At 54.1% G+C, this 14,880-nt stretch overlaps 1 long non-coding RNA gene across 1 annotated transcript in view; it reads left to right on the top strand.

Moving 5' to 3' along the window:
- LOC106149413 overlaps positions 1-4,592 on the top strand; it is a 6,547-nt gene extending 1,955 nt beyond the window's left edge. The window contains exons 2-4 of the long non-coding RNA XR_001235574.1: positions 1,766-1,848; positions 2,674-2,863; positions 4,403-4,592. This is a non-coding gene — a long non-coding RNA (uncharacterized LOC106149413). The remainder of the gene's footprint in view (positions 1-1,765; positions 1,849-2,673; positions 2,864-4,402) is intronic.
- The last annotated feature ends 10,288 nt before the right edge of the window (positions 4,593-14,880 follow it).

Here is a 14,880-nt window from a genome sequence, read left to right as displayed (position 1 = left end):
AAAAAAAAAAAAAAAAAAAAAAAACTTCCAGGCTCGGCATGGTCACAGACACTGGGTGTTCCGTGGACAGTCCCCAACGCAGACTCAAGCACTCCCTGAACAAGTGTGCACTCCAGTGGGGCTGAGGATTCAGAACGGCCAGGGACACAGGTCCTACCAGCCTGGTGCATGTGTGGGACCTGCCTAAGTCGCAGGACTGACTCTGGCCTTGTTGCTGTCTGCATGGGAAGCCACGCAAAAGTGCAAGGTGTGGCCTTAGGCAGGTTGACTTCCCAGCTGTGTGACAAGGGACTGGCCTTGAGCTTCTCTGAGCCTCAGACACATCACAAGACCGGAAGAGAGCCAACCCTGCCGTAGAGAGCTGTCATAAGGGCCCACCCGGTCACTCCCAGGAGAGCAGAATTTGTTTCTGAGAGGGACAGAACTATTTATACCCTGTGCGTAAATCGCAGCTCCATGAATAGTTCCTACACAAACACACAGTGCGCCTCTGAGGCGGAAATGTCATGGGAGGGGCTGCTGGGAAGAAATTTGTCTAAAGTTTTCTCACAGGAGCCGATAAGGCAAAACATTCAGGAAACACTCAGGTCGGAAGTGGAAGACAGTTCCTGGGACATAAAATGTGGCTTATACTAGGTAATGTTCGCCGCTTTATTGTTTCTGACAGCAGGTGTCAGAGGAGCAATTAAGAACTCGGGCAAGGGAGCCATGCTGCTGGGGTCTAGCCCCTGGCTCTGCCAGCTTCCAGCTCTGTGACCTTGGGCAAGTAGGTTGACTTCTCTGTGCCTGCCTGTTCCCATTTGTACACAGAGCTAATCAGGACACCTGTCTTGTGCGCTTGTCAGTAGATTAGCTGAGCTGACTTGTGTAGTGCGTGTAGTTCAGCACACTCAAGTATGGTGACTGTTACGTGTTCCTGAAATGATTGATTATGACAGGCACAGGGACTTGGGAGCCAGTGGTCCAGTCACCAGCGCTGTCCTTGGCACTGGGGGAGCAGTGGGCTGGCGGCTGGGTGGGAGCAGAAGTCAGTAGGTGGAGCACACTGCTGCACACCCTGGGCCCATAGAGAGCCAGCAAAGGCCCGGGCCAAATCCTGGCTTCACAGCCACCATGTGCTGGGAGCCAGGGTAACCATCCCATCTTCAGCCACAGCCCCTGTGCCCCGCCTTGAGGCTCCCAGGCAGGTGCAAAGCCCTCGTTCTCCTGATCTGGACACCAGAGCCAGGTGGAGACTCACCCTCTGAGGAGAACAAGATCTTCCAAGGCCTGTGCACCCCCTCTGCCTCCCTCCACTCATGCTGGCCACCAGCTGCTCCCAAAACCGCAGGCGTCCTGCACACATGCAACTGTCTCCATAGCTAGGTCCTTCTCATCCTTCCCATCCCTAGCTCACCTCATCTCCTGTCCATCCTTTGTCTTCTCCTCACCACAGACAACTATTATGTGTGTGTCGTCCTCTCCCTGGGTCGGATCATAAGCTCCACAGGGCAAAGGCTCTATCTATCTTGTGCCTCTGGTCCAGGACTGCAGGGAGAACCTCCACACTTCCTTGTTGTGGAAACAAAGCCCTAGGACTCTTCACTATCCTCCCTGGCCATTTGTCCAGGCACTGTTCCATTTTGCAGATGAAAACATTGAGAGCAGACTTCCCTATGTGTACAACACCTCTGGGAAGCTTCCAGAATCTTCTCCCAGGTCTCAGAGAAGTAGGTCACAAGAACAGGAAGACATACGGACACTGGCTTTTACATTTCTCTTCCAGAGTGCTTCTTACAAGTTCCCTGTTGCCTCTGGATATGCACACAGGATTGTGGAAGGACCTCGAATTTGATTAGGTAGAAAGAGGTGGGTAAACAGGACAGGTGTCACTAATCAGAGCTGATGTGTGGACACAGATGCTGAGGGAGCAGGCTCTTTGAGGGCAGTGCTCATCCATGGAACTTCCCTCTTCCCTGGTGAGTACCTTGGGAATTGGGGGCACCAGGTCCCATGGCCAGACACAGTCCATGCCCCTGGGGCCACAGATACCAATCATCCTGGGGTTTGGTCCTGCTCTGAGCCCCCAGATGTAGGTACTGACGGGCAGAAGTTGGGGCCCTGGCCACTGGTGATTGCTGGCCTGTCTCCAGGCCATGTGGGGGTGACAAGCATGCACTGGTGGGGCCTGACCGCTCCTGGTCCCAGCACTGGACAGAAGTCCCTGTAGGGCCCATCTGATGTCCTTCTGTTGGGCTGAAGGGCAAAGATGCTGATGCCACGGCAGCACTGTGCCCACTGCCCAGTGGCAGACATATCCTGGCCCAGTCCTGTGTGCAAAGGTGATCATTGGCATGTAGAGTCCCTGAGGTGGTGTAACAGCAAATGGTCCCCTAGCCAGTATACTTCATTTCTTAGTTGCCCAGGTAACAGTTCCAGTTGCAGTTCTGGTTGCTCCTGGTCCTTAGAAATGGCTGGTCACTGTGATGCACACTGTACAACCCAATCCCCAACTGACAAGCCATTCTGCCTCTGCACTTCCTGCTTGCTTGTCCCATATCAGCCCCACACCACCAGAGATCAGGGCCTGACATTTTGGGGAACAATTGATTCCTAGTCAGTGCCCATCCGACGTTAAGTGAATCTGCCTCCAAATCCTGGGTGTCATTCCGGTGTTTCTGCTTGCCATTGCAGTGGAACAGCATGGGGGACCGACGACAGAGGTGGCTGAGTCCCCTCACAGGCCGGGTTGTACGCTCCAGCTCCTCTGAAGAAAGAAACCCCTGGCCCAGTGCCCGTCCCGCTTCCTGGGAGCCACCTCTGCTTTTGTAGTCATTGCAGTGTGTCCACACTGCCTATTCTTCCCCCAGGGCCACCTGCCAAGGTAAATGTTTGTATTGTTTTAAAAACCTACATTGTGTCAGTGTGGGAACTCTGGTGTCCAGAGCCTTTTCTTACCTTTGCAGGTGGGGCTGAGTGGGAAGCTGAATGGGTTGTTTTTTTTGTTTTGTTTTTTTTTAGTTTATCTCTATTGCTTCGGTGTGAGACTCATGGGCTGGTATGGGCTTCTACACAGCACAGTTGGACTAGTTACACTCAGGGCTTTGTTTGCCCCTCTGAGGATCACAGTCTCTAGTCATTTCCTTCAAAGAAGCAAAGAGGAAAAGGGAGAGACGGAGGAAGAAAGTGGAGGTGGGAGCTTGTGGGAGCTTGTGGGGGCAGGGACTCCCCCGTCCTCCCAGCTGGACACGTGTGGACAGGGCCTCCTGTCATATATGTGCTCCTGTGTGGCTTCTTTCACGTGGCGTAACTTTTCGAGGCTCTTCCATGTTGTAACGTCAGATAGAGCTCCATTTCTGTTTGTGCTGAACGCTATCGTGTCATCTGGAAAGACCACATTTGCTTAAGCAGTCGTCAGAGGGTGGACATTTGGGTTGCGTCTACTTTTGTGCCGTTAGGGTTAATGGTGCTAGGAACATACACCGGCAATTTCTTGGGTGGACCTGTTCTCCTTTCTTTTGGGTAGACGCCTGGGAGTGGAATGGCTAGATCTTTGGTGACCTGTTTCACTGTGTAGGGACTTGGCCAACCCTTTTTCAAAATAGCTTCCATCAACAGGGTAGGAGGCCTCTCATTTCTCCATCTCTTGCCAAAACTTGTTATTACCTGTTTGATTCTAGCCACCCTGGTGCGTGTGACATGGCTTCTCACTGGGGTTTCAATTTATCCAGCACTGTTACTATCTTGCCTCCTCCTCCACCAATGAGCAGAGCGCATTTCCTGCCCTGCCCTCCGCACCCCGGCACTGCTTCTCTCAAGGTGGTTAGGACTTGCAGCTCAGCTGGAACTTTGAGGCTTGGAGACGGCCTGCAGGTGGACCGGACGATGTCTTCTTGCTGTTTGTCAGCCACCCGCCAGGCCTTCAGCAAGGCGCTGTGGAGCATGTGCTCGGTTTCGGGAGGCGGGGTGGTAGCAGGAGCGGCCCTCACCTCACAAGACACACTGGCACCAATGCCTAATTGGCCGCAGGTGCTCGGAGAGCGGCAGAAACACATCATAGGCTCAGGGTCCTTTGAAAAAGATTCTGAAGGACAAGAATGTTGCAAAAAATGGGGATCAGAGACTCGGCGTCCTTCCTTCTTTCACTTATTGGTTTTTTGGGGTTTTTTTTTTTTTTGTCTTTTTGAGACAGGGTCTCCTTATGCAGTTCAGGCTGGCCTTGAGCTCACTTTGTAGTCCAGGTTCATCTTGAGCTTGCAAGGATCCTCTTGCCTCAGCCTCCCGAGTGCTGGGATTACAGGCATGCGCCACCACACCCGGCTCACTTATTGTTTATTGGTCATCATTTGTGCGTGGGGCATTGTGTGCATCTGCCCAAGCCACAGAGGTGTGGTCAGCACCCTCTGCTTTTCTGTCCTGGCAGGGAGGATCTGGTACAGCCTGGTTGAGAATGTGATGGGGTCCCTCCCGCTGTGTGAGCTGTCCCTGAGTGGTGGCATGGCCGTGTCTACAAAGATGCCATACAAATCACGGAGACGAGTGCAGCGGACATTTGTGACCAACTGGACACACACAAGCAGCTGGCAGCACCTCTGGAACTATTAAACACAAACGCCCACGCGGTGAGCTCCTAATTACTCCTGCGTCTCACTTGCACAGACAGTCCCCTGCTGGGCCCAGTCAAGTCCGTCCCAGCTACGGGGCACACCGAAGCTGTGAGGACCCCGGTGTTCTCTGTGTTGGTGATATAGGTGACCCTCTCCTCCCCTGGTGTCAGACTGGTATTCGATGGGCCTCCAGCTTCCCTACAACACACACTGACAGGAGGCAAATGTGTTCAAGGTCTCCTCCCTGTCCCCCTCTAGTTCAGGGCTGGAATGTAGAACGTGGGGGTTGCGTCCCACCCCTAGGAGACTCAGTTTGGATAAAGCTCATCTTTCTACCCGTGGTCCTCATGTGGGTTCTGGCCAAACGCCACCTTTCCACAAAGTGCTACTGTGACACACAGGCCTCCCCTCTTCTCCCTCAGCCCCCTTGTGGGCCCTTTGTCTTTCTGGTTTTCCTTTTGTCTGTTATCTGGGTATTTGGCATATCCATTTCCATTAGGACTCCTCGGTAAAAAGTGAGTTTGTTTACTTTGTGTTGCGGGGGGAGGGGGAGTGTGGAGCCCTTTCTTCTCTCTTATTCCACAACTACAGCTGCTAGGTTTTAGAAAATGGCACCTTGAACAAATCAGCAAAGAAAACACTCCTGGCGGTGGAGATAGACGAAAATGCAGGCCACCGTAGGGGTTCTGCGGCCTCTGAGCTGCCGGCCCAGCGGGGGAGGTGGCAGCTAATTGTATTTCAGGTTCCATCTGAGCCTCGGCATGTCCGCTGGGATTTGAGACAATGGCTGGCTGGTGTCCCCTGCTGTGCCTTGTCTTCCCTGCCCTGGGGTGCTGGGGGTTGGGCCAAGCCACGCCTGCGTTTTCACGGATCGCATAGGGGTATCCACCTTGGAGGCCAGACAAGCCCCCCCAAGTTTGGGCTCCCACAAGCTTTGAGGTTAATGTCAAGAGCAGCCACAGGGCCCACTTGCCTGGGCTCAAATGTAGCCAGAGAGAGGCAGAGGCAGAGACGTGGGGGCACCTAGGGAGAAGCACCCTAAAAGGAATAAAGACCCAGGGCAAAGCACAGAGGTATGTCCCAGATGTCAGTTCACCCCAAGGGCAGAGGCAGCTTCCGAAGCAGCCTAACCCACCCCATCGTGCGAATAGCTCAGGACCCCCCTTATGCCCCCTCAGAGCTGAGATCAGAGGGAGCACAGCGTGTCCTAGTCCTGAAGGGTGGAAACGTGTGAGGTCAGCTGTGGCCAGAGACTCACAGCCTCTCAGCAGGGGTCGCAGCCCTCGGTCCCTCACACAGCTGGTGTCCACTGTGTCCTGCCTGTCATCCTTGGGCCATGTGCCCACGGGGCACAGTCCCGTCTCACTCCGAAGGCCTGGAACCCAGCAGGTGGCTGGCACAGGCCGTGTTCAGTGAGGCAGAACTGTGCCCGTATTCCTGCCCCTTCCCTAACTAAATGGCATCAAAACATGTTTAATCATCCAGCAACTATTTTCATTCGATATTTATTGACTCCTGCCACTCACTGGGGCAGCACTGGCCCAGATATGCCATAGAGACCAAGTCCCAGTCCCGCCCCCTTGAGGCTGTCTGTCTGGTAGAGGAAACACACGCAGTAAGAGAACTGCACAGTAAACATATAATTATAAATGTGTGACGAGCCGTGAAAGAAAAGAAAACAATGTGATGAGAGGTAATAGCAAAGCCCACTTATTTCAGACAAGGTGGTAGGAGACGTCCAAATTTTTACTGCAAGAGGAGTAACAATAATAATTTTTGATTGCTTAAAGTGAGTGTGGTACGCACTTTATGAATTTGGACCTCATGGGGATTGACCGATTCGATGCTGGTGTGTTAGTCAGCTTTCTGTCACTGTCACCAAATACCTGAGAAACACAAGAAAGATTTATCTGGGGCTCATGGTTTCAGCGGTTTTAGGCCCCATGCAGCTGACTCCATCGTTTCCGGGCCCGTGGGGAGGCGGAAATATTATGGCTGAAGCATCTCTGGGACCAGAGAAAGCAGAGAGGGACAGAGGCGGGGACGGGGGACCAAATTTAGCCTTCAAGCCCACCCCCACTGAGCTACTTCCCCCAGCCTCCTAGAGTTTCCTCCACCTGCAGTACCACCATCAGCCGGAGATCAGGCTTTTAACACTCGAGTCCTTGGCGGACGTTTGAGATCCGAACTGTAACAGCTGGCAGCAGCTGCATGAGAAAGCACTGTGGTCATCTCCGTTTTGCAGGCCTGGGCCACACCAGCATCCCTCAGGCCCCTACTGAAACAAAGACATTGCCAGGGGACACAGAGAGCAGCCGTGGTCCCGAGCCACTTTGGATAGGTGTGGAAACGGCGGCCTCTGCACTCATTTCGCTTTGGTTGGGGACAATGAAATGTGTCAGCAAGCATGTGGGAATGCCACAAATCTCAGAGCCAGAAGGCCCCGCCTTGACCTCCAGCAGAGACCCTGCCCCGGAGCTGGTGCCTGCAGCTCCACGCCCGACACACACCAGCATCCCAGGGCGGGGGGACACAGATACAGGGCACACTTGGTAGCCAAGATCAGACAAAAGCTGCGGCCTGGGAGGCAGCTGCTGCTGACATCTGGAACCCACCGTCTGCTTCTCTCAGTGGAGAAGTATGCTGGGCTTGGGTGTCTGCTTTTTGGATGCTTTCCTCTCCCCTAGCTCTGCACTCAGAGGATTAAACAGATTGGAGGAAGCAGCCTAATAGCGTCTTGGTGACAGCCCAATTTTCTTTCCTTTTGGAAGGGCCCTCATGTCTCTCATGCCCAGCTCCCTCCTCCCCAGAGCACTGCTCTGAGCCTCTTCGCTGCCCTCCAAGGCCGCTTCCTTCTCAGCAGGCCTGATGCCACAGCCTCCCCCAGCCAGTCTGGGCCACAGGCTCAGTACAGTGCCCCGACCAGGGGAGGCTCCGACCATGTGTCCCAAGAAAGGACACATGGGGATGAGGCCACAGGCAGCCCAGCGAAACCCAGGCATGGGGAGGCCCTGACGTCCACCTCCATCCAGCCCTGCCCAGGAAAGCCCGCTGGCAGCTCCAATTGAGCCCAGAAAGCTGGAATTGAACACCTGGTTTTGCCTGGGCTCCTGTAGTTCACCACTCCTTGGTTTCCTTTCCCCCTTCTGAGCTGAAGATCAGTGGAACATCTTGGAGTGAGAGCTGGGAGAGTGTGGCTGGGGGTTGCCGGTGGGGTCAGGGTTAGGGTTTGGGTTAGAACGGAGTTAGGCTGGACTGAGTTGGGGTCAGAGCTGCTGGGTTCAGGAAGGTGAGAGTTGAATTTAAAAGTGGAGTTTGTTGAATTGCGATTGGAGTTAGAGTTAAGCTACCGGTTGGGCTGGGACCAAGGTTGATGTCAGTTCCGAGTTCAGATTGCGTGGAGTTTGAGAAGTGTCAGGAGCAAAATGTCTCTGTTTTTGCCTTTCACCACCCTCTCTCTGAGCTTCCTGGGAATGGGATGGGAGTTTCCATGTGGGACAGGACCTAGTCACTGAGTGAGGTTCAGACACGAGATGGACTTTCTCACCAGCAAAGTGACCTCCTCTCTGGCCACCCTCACCCTGCTCCTCATCATTGCACCTTCTTGTCCCTCGCTGCCCCTGCGCTCCCCCTGCCCCTCCCAGTTCAGCTGTTGGCTGTATCCTCTCCACTGACCTCTGGACCAACTTTCCCCCTGATGGGAGGTGCTTGCTGAGCAGGACGTTGACTCAGGGGGATGGGCACCTCTTCAAAGCGTCACTGTTGCCTCACATGGCAGTGTCTCCAGCTACAGTAAGTGCTGTGAAGGCAGGACATCACCAAGCACTCAGAGCCATGTCTCACTCTTGGTAGGTGCTTAATAAGCATTTTAAATAAATGAGTGCATTCATTTTTCTTCAGCACAAACAGAATTTTGAAGATTCCCCCCCTCCTCAAAAATCAATGTTTCCTCTAGGGGTCCCGTGCTTAAAGATATGTCCACCTGAATTCTGGCTTTATTTGGAATACAGGTCTGGCAGGTGTAACCGAACTAAGAACCTGGAGAGGAGGTCATCTGGATTAGGGAGAGCCCTAAATCCAATGATATGTGTCTAAGAATCAAACAGGAAGAGAAGGCCGTGTGGAGGTAGAGGCAGAGACTGAAGGGATTCGGCTATCAGCCAAGGACTTCTGGCAGCTACTGGAAGCTGGGGAAGAGCTGGGAAGGACACACTCTTCCCCATGGCCTTTTGAAGTGAGCATGGCCTTGGAAGCACCTTCATTTGGAGCTTCTGGCCTCCAGAACCGTGAGAGAGTAAATGTCTATGGTTTGAAGTTGCCTGCTTTTGTGGCGGTTTGTCATGGAACCTAGGAAATCAGTGAAATTCCTTTATGGGATCTAGTCCTTCTACCCCAGGGAGCTCCATCAACCCACCACAGACCCCTCCCCCTTGCCTGGCCATCTATTCACATGAAATCTAGTCAGATCCCTTCAGACTGCCCCTCTGCCTCATGTTCTGCAAGAGTAACTAAAGAGTCAAGCTGCCTGGTCTGGGATTGGCCTCCGTCAACCCTCCTCCAAAGGGCTGTTACAGGGCTGGAGGCATAACCCAGTGGTAGAGCACTTGTCCAGCATGTATGGTGGCCTAGAGTCTGTCTCCAGTATCACAAAACCAAACCAAACCGTGCTGCTATTGTTTCCTTCCTGAAACCCCACGCTGACTGTGCCTCCCCTTCTGCCCCTGGCCTCTCAGCTCACTTGCTTCCTGGCTGCCTTATGTGAGATCTACCCGTCTACCAGCTGTCTCTGCCCTGGACCCTGGGTCTGTGGAGAGGAGGGTTGAGCATCACAGACTGGGCACCCCAAGGTGGTTAGGGATGCAGGGCTCAGTGAATGATTCTGACCACAGGGACCCCTACTAGCAGAGCACCGGGCCTTGTTCTCTGCCTCTCACACCGAGATTAATCCCCAGAAGCTGTGTTAATGGTCTCCACCGCTTACAGACAGGAGACCACACGGAGTTGCCAGGCGACCCGTCTATCACGCCGGGGGCTGGATGCGATGAGTGTGATGGGGCTGGGGTGCGGAGCCCCAGATCCAGAGCCCACATTCTTAACCAGGAAGGGAGGGCAGTGGGCTGGGGGAGGAAGGACGAAAAGGGGGGAGGAGGGCAGGCAGGGAGGGGGCAGGCCAGTGCGGGAGAGCCTGCCCACAGCCAGCAGGAAGGGGAGCGCGCGCCCTGCAGCTTGGCCTCCTGTGCCCCCTGCCTGCTCTTCCCGCTCCCCGAGTGTGTCTGTCAGGCTGGAGCCTCATCAGTGTGCAGAGGGTGTCCGAGCGGAGCCGAGTGAGTCACCGGCTGAGCTGCAGACTGTGGGGGCCGCGTCAGGCGCTGGGCACAGAGTCCCCGCTGGGCTCTCGCTCTCAGCCAGCCCGCACCAGCCAGCGCCCACGCCTGTGCCTGGGGCCGGTGCCTCCGAGGCGCCGCTCCGAGGGGGAGGGGAAGCGGCTGCAACCGGCTCAGGAGGCTGTGGATGCTCTCTGGCCAGAGACTGAGATCAGAGGGACCAGAAGGCCAGGGTGCTCCCGGGTCACTCTTCCCAGGAGCCCTGTGGAGTAAGGTCGGCAGGAACTCGTGTCTGTAGGGGAGCCATCCACAGCCCACCGGGTCATCCCTTGCTCCACAGGGGGTTTCTCTGGAAGTGTCACGAGGAAAATGTCACGCAGCACTTCGGCCTGCTCTCAGGAAGCTGAGGGTCCCCGGGAGGGACAGATGAATCATAAGAAAGACACCAGACAGAGGGAGGCCCTGTTTGGTGTGCCTCCATAATTGTTGGGACTGCTTAAAATAATCACCCACATTTTGTTTGAGGCCTGGAATGCACACTGGGCTACACTGTCTCTGGTAGGTCTCTGTGTCTAGTGCAGGGCTTGGGAGATGTGTGCTGGATGAAGCCAGATGCCCAAGAAAGCAGAGAAGCAGATGGGCTGCTGAGAGGAGGAGTGGCAGGAGAGCTGCTCCAGAGAAGATGTTTAAGCACAGCGAGTGGCCAGTGCAAAGGCCCTGGGGTGCAATGTGCTGGGTGTACCAGGAAAGGCCAAGGGGCTAGAGAAGAGAGGCAGGAGGGAAGGGAGGGTATAGAGATGGGACTGATGGGCTTGAGGCTATGAGAAGAAGGCTGAATTCCACTCTGGGACAATGGGAAGGCAGGAGTAGGTTCTTAACAGCTGAGTGATGCGTCTCATCTCCACCATTAGGGGCCTCCGACAGACAGCAGCAGAACGCCTGCCCTTTAGAAAATGGCCCCACATTTTCTTGAAGAAATAGCAGCATAATGACTCTTTAGTGTAGGTACAAATTTGTTGTCACTTAGCAGGGAACAGGGTGCCCGGCGACACAGGAGATGTAGGTCTGGATGACATGCAGCTAGCTCAGAAATTGTCCAGACCTAGGTCGTGAGCTGCAAGGTGAGGGGACAGTGCCCAGAGACTGGCCTCCAGGCAGTGTCACCTCCCCACCCTCGTCGCCTGCACCCGGACCTCACCTCTCCAGCCTCCGCTCAACCCCGCAGTTCTCCTGGGACCTCCTCACCCTTCCCACGCGCTCTGCAGATGTCTCTCTACACCAGCCTGTGTCTCTGGACACCTGGCAGTTGTCACTGATGAGACCTGAGTTCCTGCAGCCCTCCCAGATCTTGGGTTCCATGAGGGCAGACCCATGTTTGTGCCGTATTTTTGCTCTGTGTTCCTGCCTGGTGCTGGGCCCCTTGCCTGGTGCAACTTGCACTGTCAGTAAATTGCTGCCAACGGGGAAAAGGTGATTCCATTTTATAGAGGAGCAAAGGGAGGCAGGTACAGGGTAGGGCCTTGTGCTCCTCTCCTCCCACCGAGAGTTCGGACCAGAGTGAGATATCCAGGGAGGAGGCCCTTGCCCTCAGATGCCAACCCTGCAGAAAAACCTTAAATCTCGTACCTCCATCAGACCCCACCCAGACAGCAAGAGACCAGCCAGGCAGCCTTGAAGGAGCCTCTCCAGAGGTGTCCAAGCCCGAAGGCTCTAAGCCAAAAGGTGGGCTTCCTTGGGAACCACATCCCAACACCAAGTTGTGTGTGGAGCAATAAAATCAGCTGAGTCCTCAGTGAGCTTGACTTCAGGGGAGTGATTGTGGCACCTTTCTAATGTTTTCTAGATCAGTTAGTTCCCACCAATAGCAGAGAAAGAAATCACGCTATTAGTGGCAGGAACTTTAATTGGTTTAGGCTCTAGGCGTTTGGGATCGTGAATGCCGTACTGGGAATAAAGTACGTGCGTATCTCTGCCGCGCTCCATGTGGAAGTCACAGGTTGGCTTGGGCCTTCTTACTTCCTTCCTTGGCCTTGCCCTTGACTGAGAACTGGCACAGTTTTCTCCTCTGCAGCCACCCTAGAAGGCAGATGGGTGCGAGGCCAGCAGAAGTACAGAGGAGCAAAGCCTGGAGCTGGTGGCAGCAACCAAGATGGTGCTGGGTAAAGGTGGCGTTGGAGAGGAGCCAGGACAGTGAGGTGGGCCAAGTGCCCGTGGTGGTGGAACCACTGCTGGGGAGCAGAGTATTTACAGAGAACACAAATAAAGAGAAGAGGGTAAGCCGAAGGAGATCTGAGTCCCCATCGTGGGCTCACCGAGCCCCTTGCACGTTCGGATCCTGTCTCCTGACCCACTAAAGCAGGACCTACCTTGCAAGTGAACGACAGGTGACATTGCCGAGCACCTGGCCCCCTGCCTGGTGCACGCTCTGTAGTTGGTACTATGTTTATGACCCTGTAACAGACAGCTGTGTGAGCCCTTGGTTGCGTGTGCAAAGCTATCTGGGAAGCTGACCCTGGACTCCGCCCTGCTGAGCGTTGTTCTACACTTGTGCGTGCTCAGGAGAAGGAGCTCATGAGGAGTATTCTCCATCGTGATACCCATGTGGCTGGAGAAGGAGCAGGTGCCTAAAAGGGACAGTTGCCGCTGTCCTGCTGGGCACTGTGGCCCTGGAGCCATGGTTTTTCCCACTGTGTTTTCTGCCACCCCATTGAAGGGCTTCAAGAGCTAGGCTGTAGGGTTTGGACTCCACCATGGTGGTTGGGGAAGGGACAGTAGTGGCCCCTGAAGCATCTGTGCTGGGTAAGGCCCAGTCTCACTGGTGATAGCAGTGGGACCAGGGACCTCAGGGGCCGTAGAGGGCCACAGTTGGGCCTGTTTCTAGAAACTTCTGTCACAGAGGCACATCGCTGGGGAGCATCCAGTCTAGAGCCTCTGGAAGGCTCTGTTCCTCTCTTTCCAGCTTCCTGTCTTGACAGCATTGTGTGCCAGGGCGTCTCATGAGATACTGTTTCCCTCCAACAACTCAAATGACTGGTGACATATTTGGTGACATATTCTCCATAAGACCTATCCCCCCAAGAGCCTGTCTTCAAATCACTGCCAGGGCCTTCAACGCCCAGGCTGTCTTCCTGGGGGACCACCAACAGATGGAACTTATTTCTAATTTAACAGAACAACAGATTCCCCCACCCCTCCTCTCCCCGCTCTCCTAACAATCCTGTAAACACAGAACTGTTGCTACCTCTGAGGCTTTGTTATATTTGTACTGCTTGAACATTCTTGCCGACCCCCTTGGCCTGGCCGGTGAGGCCAAGCCAGCACCACAGCGCTCCTCAGGCTTCTAGGCAAGAGTTGGAAAGACAAGATATTGAAAATATCTCCCTCTGCTTCTTCTTGAGGACCTCCGCTTGCTCCATGCTGGGGAGCGTTATGGGAAGGAGGACTGTGGCCTGAATCATTGGTGAGGATAGACCAAAAATAGAGGAGATTCATTCAATACAGCTGGCCATCCAGGGCAAGGTTGGCACCTCCCTGGGGGTGAAGGGCAGCGTCTCCTGATGCCAGCGTGGTGCTAAAGCTGACGTGGCTACCTGCAATCTTGCCATGGGCCCTGAGCCTTCTAAGCCCCAGCATGCACTCTTTGATTTCATCCTTGCCACAAAACCCATTTTACAAGCTAGGAAACTGAGCCTGTGAGAGGCTGAATAACTCACCCAGAGTTTAATCATGTGGGCAGGACTTGGCTCCACTTCTGACCCAAATCCTGGTTCCTAGCCCCGTGACAGTGCTCCCAGCATGATCCAGTGGTGGCCACTCAAGACTGTCACAGCTGTGAGGGAGGAGCTGGCATCGCCTACTTCTTTGATGATTTAAGTTGTAGTTTTGCAGATGTTAGTCTGCTCCCAAGGGGTTCGGGTTAGCTAGGTCTGAGGGAAGAGGAAAGAAAAAGGAGGAGAAGGAGAGGAAGAAGAAGAAGGGATAGGAGAAGGAGCCGGAGGAGGAGAGAAAGTGAGAAAGGGGGAAATAGGAGCTATTGTTGCAAACTCAGCCCCCAAGCCAAGGCACTTCTGTCTCAGCCTCTCCTAGCTCCAGGAGCCCCCTCCCCAGCTGCAACGTCCCCAGCTGGCCCCTGCAGCTGACGGCCCTGCAATGCATCACCAGCCATCCGCTTGCGCTGCTACAAGCAGCCAAAGCCCCCGGTGGCACCACTGGACTGGGAGGAATCTGCATTATGCCCTGTAGCAACCCAGGGAGGGCACTGGGCTGCAGATTGTTTGCCTTTTGGAAATGTCATCTGACCCAGGTCTGAAGATACAGCATCGCACCATCCAGGGCTGGAGTTTCTAAACAGTCAGATAATCTTGTTCACAGAGACACAGCCCGAACACCACTTATAGAGAGTGACACAATTTAATGAGATAAAGCCTTGGGCATCCATGAACCAATTTATGGTACGTGCTGTGATGAAATGGCTGGTTTCTTAATAGATACCCAAATGGAACACAACCCAGAGGCCAGAGAGCTTCAAAGAAACTTCTCGGCTTTAGCCTCTTGAAATTTCAGGCAAAATCCAAACACCTGTCAGTCTTATCACTCCATTAAAAATGATGTGTTTTTGTAATATTACATGGGACCCATTTGCTAAGGGAGAGATGGCCCAGCTGCTTTGAGGGCTCAAAGCCAGTGTCTCTGGCCTCTATTTCCATAATGCAAACATCAAATTCCAGTTCCACTTTCTGCAGGGGGCTGTCAGATGAATGGCTTGTCCTGGAGAAGCTAAAACAGCTGGAAGGGAAATAAATATTAAGCTTCCACAGGTTTCTCCATTTCTTGAAGTAGCTGGTTTCCGAAAGTGAAGGGGTAGACGAAAGCAAGTGGGCAACTCAGCATCAGATCTAGTCCTTTAAAGAAATGTTCTCTCCCAACTCCAGCCTCGAGACAATGACATCTCACACAGCAGCCCTGTAGGC

Source organism: Chinchilla lanigera, unplaced genomic scaffold (genome assembly GCF_000276665.1).
Source record: "Chinchilla lanigera isolate Chin_1 unplaced genomic scaffold, ChiLan1.0 scaffold00044, whole genome shotgun sequence".
In the NCBI taxonomy this organism is placed as follows: domain Eukaryota; kingdom Metazoa; phylum Chordata; class Mammalia; order Rodentia; family Chinchillidae; genus Chinchilla; species Chinchilla lanigera.
This window is presented reverse-complemented; position numbering and strand designations above follow the sequence as displayed.